This window comes from Amphiura filiformis, chromosome 17 (assembly GCF_039555335.1).
Source record: "Amphiura filiformis chromosome 17, Afil_fr2py, whole genome shotgun sequence".
Lineage (NCBI taxonomy): Eukaryota > Metazoa > Echinodermata > Ophiuroidea > Amphilepidida > Amphiuridae > Amphiura > Amphiura filiformis.
This window is the reverse complement of record NC_092644.1, coordinates 42,263,865-42,271,063: the sequence shown is the minus strand read 5'-3', so window position 1 is coordinate 42,271,063 and position 7,199 is coordinate 42,263,865. Positions and strand designations below refer to the sequence as shown.

Here is a 7,199-nt window from a genome sequence, read left to right as displayed (position 1 = left end):
GTTCTTACATTATGGCCTGAAAGATCTTACATTTTAAAAGTCCTAGATCCTCAAGGGTTTTCCATCAATCTTGTGCAACTTTTGTCCAAGGTGTGTGCATGGAGATGGCAATTTCATCCTCTTTTTGCCATTCCAAAATCATTTTAAATGCTTTGTTTTTGTTTATTGTAGAATATTTGCAGGCTCTAGTGTCAAAGCATGGATGGGTGCCACTGAAGGAAAGTGAAATTAACAGGCGTTTCACCAACAAATGTGGGAATGCACGACGGGACAGTACACCCCAAACATAAATATGTCATCAGCGGTGTAGCATCATAGTCAAAATCATTGGAATACTTTTTTGGTTTTTTGCAGAATACTTGCAGACTCTAGTGTCAAAGCATGGATGGGTGCCACTGACGAAAAAAGAAATTAACAAGAAATTCACCAACAAATGTGTGCATGCACGACGGTACCGTACAGGTCAAACATATCACTATGGACCACAATGGCCTCATCCCAATGGCATAGTTCAATAACCTCAATTAAACAATCAAGAGTGCTAAATATGACCTCAAGTTGCAGAGTATGAGTTTTTGTACTCAATGTTTTAATGGTCATTCAATGAATGTACAAATATATTGGGGTTAAAGAACTGTGACCTGATAGATGAGCATGTTGTGGATCCTAGTGTATGCCACGTTCATCAGTGTTGTAGCATCATAGTCAAAATCATTGGAATGCTTTGTTTTTGTTTATTGCAGACTATTTGCAGACTCTAGTGTCAAAGCATGGATGGGTGCCACTGAAGGAAAGTGAATTTAACAAGAAATTTACCAACAAATGTGGGAATGCAAGGGTCAAATATAAGTATGTTAATCCTTAAAGGAGGATTTCGTGATCCTAGCATCCTCATTTTATGACATTTTTCAGTAGATATCCACGAAGAAAGCTTATTCCCAAAATTTCAGTTGATTCTGATTTTGCGTTTGTGAGTTATGCATGATTATGTGTATTATACACTGCTCCATAGGCCACTGTTGTAATTTTGTACTGGTACACCAGAACGTAATTCAAATTTGACTATATTTTTGCTATACAAATTAATCTGCAAGAAATATTTTGTAAATAAACATTATGTAGTCAGAGGTTTCTTGTGGTATAAAAGTCTCAACTTTTTTTGAGAAAAGTAGGATGAGGCTGTGGATCATGAAATGCCCTTATTTAATAATAAAAAGTAATAATGCATTTAAAGATATTGAAATATTATTTTGTATTCTATAACTGCATTATATGAATACAAGCCATTTCTAGCCAAATTTATTCTTCCTTGTAAAATATTTTTTATATAATTTGTACATGTACCCAGGATATGAACGTACATAGCTGCAAATTTAATCATGTTTCATGCGATCATGTTATATGAAATCATAACACAGATTCCCTCATTTCCCATACTTTGTTGTTATGTAACCATTCAATGGGTGCCACAATTTTAGGATACTGATTGATTCATGGAAAGGTCAATCTTTGTCGGAGATGGAATAAAGAGCATCTAATTTCATTCATGACAATATGTGACTTCATTTTAGCCCAATTTAACACATGTTTTGATTAATCTAAATGTGTGAAAATATTGGATCTAAAATATAAGAATGATTACATTGGATGCTTTACGCCCAATATTTATTGGTCTCGCTATGAGTGAGTTTTAAAATATTGGACTCGACATGTTTTAAAACTCATACCTACAATCAAGGAATTTAATAGTTGGTACACCTTGACAATATGTTGGAACTCTTCATTGCCGCTCTGAGAGTTAAGTGAAATTAGTATAACTATGTTTGATGAGAAGTACATACCTTCTCCTTTCCTCTTCCCTCCCCATTCCCCTCAATCAATGTTGGGGAGACTGGAGAGCCCAATGGAAAAAGTGCTTTCATCAACATTGAACTGGGGGAGAGGGGTGGCGATTTACATTTAGTATGCCCGAGTGTACCAACATTAATTTCTTTGATTGTAGACCAATATACATGGGCTCAATCAATTCAATTTTATATCACACTGCTACCCTTATTTATAATGCATTGAAATAATATACTCATTGCCTACAAAATCTGAATGATGCGTGGCACGGTATAGGCCTACCATATTGATGATATACAAAATATTCTGTATTAATCCGAGGCACAAAACTTGAACTAGAACAAACTTGACACTTCTTGTACACATATACTGAACATTCAACAACTCTTCCTATACTTTTGTACAGGAGCCAACCGTTGTTAATCCGTGATTAATCCACACTTTTACGTTATGCGTGAGCGCGCAAAATTAGTCATGTCTGGAATCTGTGTGTATCACGCTTACAAGTTGAATTCAGTATTTTGGAAGTATCGGATAAAGATTGCCGTTTTATTCAGTTGTATTGCTGATATCAACAGAAATCACTGATTTTTTTGTAAGGCTGACTGTCAATGATTAACTCAGACATTCCTCATGAAATAATCATGTGAATTATACGACCTTTAGCTTGTTTTCGCTCGGGCAGCTAAAGCTGCCCTCGTGAAGTAAACCATGCAGACGTCGCGGCCGCATTGTTGTTAATCGGTGATGAACAACGGTGAAACATGATTGAATCCCTAAGTGCATCATTCGGATTTTTGGGCATGGAGTACAATACAATATGTATTTTGTATATACAATGTATTTTGTACTTTTATTTCAGTATTTTAAACATGTGTTACATTATGTATTATAAATACCTCTTTGTAGTTATATCTATTTTGTATGTTCATATGTGATGCGATCAAGCAAAATCAATCGGAACTCGGAAATATTAAATTTACTCTTAGCCCGCCCTTCATGAGAAAGGAAACTGGAATTCCAATCTCAAGCTCCGATGCAAAGGCTTGCGCTTAAAATCCGTATTTCCAACTTCTGACTGATTTTGCTTGATCACATCACATTATACTGAACAGTGCATCATTCAGATTTTTGGAGTACAAAATGTATACACAATGTATTTTATACTTACATTTGTACCACTGTGTGGTGTTCATAATAATAGTGTCAAAAGGTGTAAGGGGCATTTCCCCTATCCCCCCAGGATTGATACCCATGGTTTTGATGAAAATCAATCTAAATCTGTGTGTGACATAGAATCATAGGGCATATACATGTGCCTTCTCTCAATCAAAATGAAAATTTTGAAAAATTTACTGAACAGAATGTTATGTGTTGGGAAAAATATATTGTTTGATCTGTATGTCAGATGTATTGGGCTATTCCAGTTAAAATCCACACTCCCCCTGTGTAAAATTTGGGAAATATCTTCCACAGACCGAGTATGTTTTTCAAATGTAATTGATCAGGGTTTATCCATACTCCCCCTGTATTATGGCTTTACCTAGATCTTCCACAAACTGGAGTGAATATTTCAAATGGAAGTTACCCAATTGTCTATTTTATTCAATACTCATACTCCCTCTGTGGATGACTTTAGCTAAATCTTCCTCAGGGATAGTGTGGATTTTGAATGGAATAGCCTATTGTACATCTGTTAGTCAAAACATATTCTTATATCTGCCTGATCATAAATAACAGAATCTTGTTCAAAAAGTGAAAAAAAACCATTTTATTTGATATAAATTTTCCAGTGACTGCCCAGTTTTTGAAAAGGGGTCAATCAATTATGATAAACAGAGATTTTAAACAGTTCTCTCAACAAATATTTGACTTACTTGATATTTCATCCCACATCCATGGGATTTCATCAGAAAGTATTTTTTAATCAATTGTTTATTTTTTGACCTGTGTGTGTCCCATGCAAATCATTTGTCCCTCTGGTCATGAGGTGCATGCAGAGATGATGAGGATTTTAATAATTGAACATACTTTTAAGTATGTTCAATTTAAAAATTTTGACCATTCTTAATTTGCCCAATGCTATCAGAATGCCAGTAAACCATAATTTTCAAAGTGGTTGTCTTGGCAAAATCTATTAATCTTGTGTTTTCAATTTGCTGGGCCCCTTAACATCAGCAAGAGAAGTTGACCTCTATTGCGGAATAAACACAACTCCTTTTAAAACTGTATATTTTTACAATTTGCCGGGCCCCTTAACGTCAGCAAGAAAAGTTGACCTCTAACTTACGGAATAAAACAACTCCTTTAAAAACTATATTTTTACAATTTGCCTGGCCCCTTAACGTCAGCAGAGAAGTTGACCTCTAACTTACGGAATAAACATCTCCTTTTAAAACTGTATATTTTTACAACAGATTTTAGCTTCCTGCTCATTCTCTTAGTTTTTAGATTGTTTTGCCTTGATTAAATTCTCAAAATTTACCAATAATCTTGGCCTTGAAAAATAATATTTGTACTTTTTATAAAGAATACTTGTACATGTATATGTAAACTTTGTTTTAAATTTTGATATACTTATTTTATTTTTTGTCTTTTAATATGTTTGCTCCCTGTGGAAGAAAAGGAACAGTGCTGTGCACCAATTGTTTGATAAAATGAATGAATACAGTGAATGAATAAAATTAATGAATGAATGTGCTGCCATGCGTTTACTTTCATAAAATTTGTAATTTATAGCGTTATGAATTTAATATATAGTATCACATTTCTTTTTTTAATTGATATTCAATTCTTTTTATACAGTCTGCAGGTTGCATGTGAACAGGGTTGCCAAACCCGCGATTTGGTAGCCCAATTGGGCGACTTTTGAAGATTTTCCGCGCGACTTTTGACAATTTCCTGTCCCATAGAAACCAATGGTTAAGAAAAAATGTGGGCGACTTTTCGACATTGGCTCCCGCGACTTCCGATAGTTTCCTGCCCCATAGAAACCGATGGTAAAGAGAAAAATTGGGTGACTTTTCGATTATTTGACCCTCAATTCGGGCTGAAATCTTTTGGCAAGCCTGCATGCGAAGGCCTTAATCCCCCGTTATTAAGCACATTTTAATTGGATTACATAACTGATCTATGCCACTGATGCTGAGCAGTGCAATAAACAACACACTTTGGGGACTAAATTAACATAAAAATAAAAAGCAATCAAATTATGATAATTGTGTTCCTCTCTTAAGGGGTGGGGTATGAACGTTTGGACAGTATTTATTTTGGGACATTAGAGCACATCAGACATATCGAATTGCATTCTGAATACGAAGAATGTCCTTCTGATATCAAATAATTTTGATTCTTTGAAATTCGCAATTTAATACACATTTTATGGCAAATCATTAAAATTGATATTTTTGATATTTAACAGTACTCGAAGTAAACTTTATAAATCTGATGATTTATACTTAAAGTGTATGTAGGTGGGATGAAAAGCCGACGATCAATTGAAAATTTTGAACTTTCTTATTGAATATATGGATTATTTTTCCAAAAAAAACAAAATAAAAAAGGTCTTTTTGGGAAAAAATCCATATCTTCAATATAAAAGGTCAAAATTTTCAATTGACCGTCGGCTTTTCCTCCCAGCTACATACAATTTAAGAATATATCATTAGATTTATATAATTTACTTCGAGGACTGTTATATATCAAAAATTTGAAAAATATCAAATTTTTATAATTCGTCATAAAATTTGTATTATATTGTGATTTTCAAAAAATGAAAATTATTTGATATCAGAAAGACATGCTTCGTATTCAGAATGCAATTCGATAGGTCTGAGGTGCTCTCATGTTCCACAAAAAATACTGTCGAAACGCAATAAACGCTCATTCTAGATCCCTTAAGGATACATAAAAGGTATAATTTGATCTGTCTCTGACATACAGTCAAAAGGTAAAAGGTCAAATGTTGGGGTCCACATGTATCTACATGTGAAAAATGCTCAGATTTTAATCAAGTTGTTCCTTTGGCAAAATAAATTAAAATGAGAAAAGTTGCATTTCTTTGGATGATTTGTTACATAGGAAACATCGCAAAGTAGGTTAATGTCAACAGGGCTCAATCAGTTTAGCCATGCTACCAAGGTAGCAAACCACCTGAGATATAGCAAACTATTCTTTGTTTTAAAAGCGGGGCAATCCGAGACCATTATTCCCTTATATCTCACAAAGTGCATCCGAGATGGGTCAAACTATACTTTTTCTGGATCCTAAGGATGAGTAGGATACATTGGTATGTTTTTAAGAAGATTTTACCAACTTTGAAATTTCACCCTCTGCCTAATTGGCCATTTTGGATTTATGCAAATTAGGCACTGCTCCACTGGTTTTTGTCAGGTGGTGTATGACGTGCAGTCCCTAAATTCAGTAAATTTTCATCGTCAACCGTGTAATTGAATGGGATTATTTTGAAATTTTAAAACGCTTGAAATATCACAAACAAATAGGCCTATGTTGATAAATAATATAAATACAAGCTAAAACCGTTGGGGTTCGATAATGAACCCCACCCAGTGGGCACATCAACGTGAAATCAACGTTGAATCAACGTTGATATATCAACGTTGATTCAACGTTGAAAAGTGAAAGTTGACATCAACCTTTTCGTCAACGTTGATTCAACGTTGAATCAACGTTGAAGCTTCAACCTAATTTCAACCCAATTTCAACCTGATTTCAACCTTGTGTTTCATATCAACCTGATATCAACCTAATTTCAACCGGATTTCAACCTGATTTCAACGTTGAATCAACGTTGAATCAACGTTGAAGCATCAACCTGACTTCAACCCACTTTCAACCCGATTTCAACCTTGCATTTCATTTCAACCCGATATCAACCTGATTTCAACCCGATTTCAACATTACTTTTTAGCTTCAACCTGATATCAACCTAATTTTAACTTCATTTCAACCTGATTTCAACCTCATTTCAACCTAATTTTCATAGGCTTTAATCCTTGGGAGGGGGCGAATTCCTTGAAGAAAAGCGATGCACGTTTCGTGCACATTTTCAAATTTCTTTCATGAATATTGCATTGAAAGGGTGTGCACGGCCCAGCGCGCGGTGATTGGGGAAGTTAATTCTGTAGAATTTTACACCAAACTCCATCTTGATTTTAACGTACTTTCAACCAGAATAGTTATCTACAGATAATTTAAAGTCATTGATATGCAAAAGCTTGAACACAACATACTATCATCTACAGACCTAAAGTTTTCCCAGAGTATTTCGCACTTAGGCCTACATCATTCATATTTGTAAAAAGGACAGTTTAAATTTGTCCTAAAAATCAAAG

At 34.5% G+C, this 7,199-nt stretch overlaps 1 long non-coding RNA gene across 1 annotated transcript; it reads right to left on the bottom strand.

Moving 5' to 3' along the window:
- Positions 1–3,801: 3,801 nt before the first annotated feature.
- On the bottom strand, positions 3,802–4,340 carry LOC140137813 (uncharacterized). The gene is made up of 2 exons (XR_011856900.1): positions 4,210–4,340; positions 3,802–4,124 (listed from the first exon to the last, which is right to left on the bottom strand). It is a non-coding gene; the product is annotated as an uncharacterized lncRNA (long non-coding RNA).
- Positions 4,341–7,199: the final 2,859 nt, after the last annotated feature.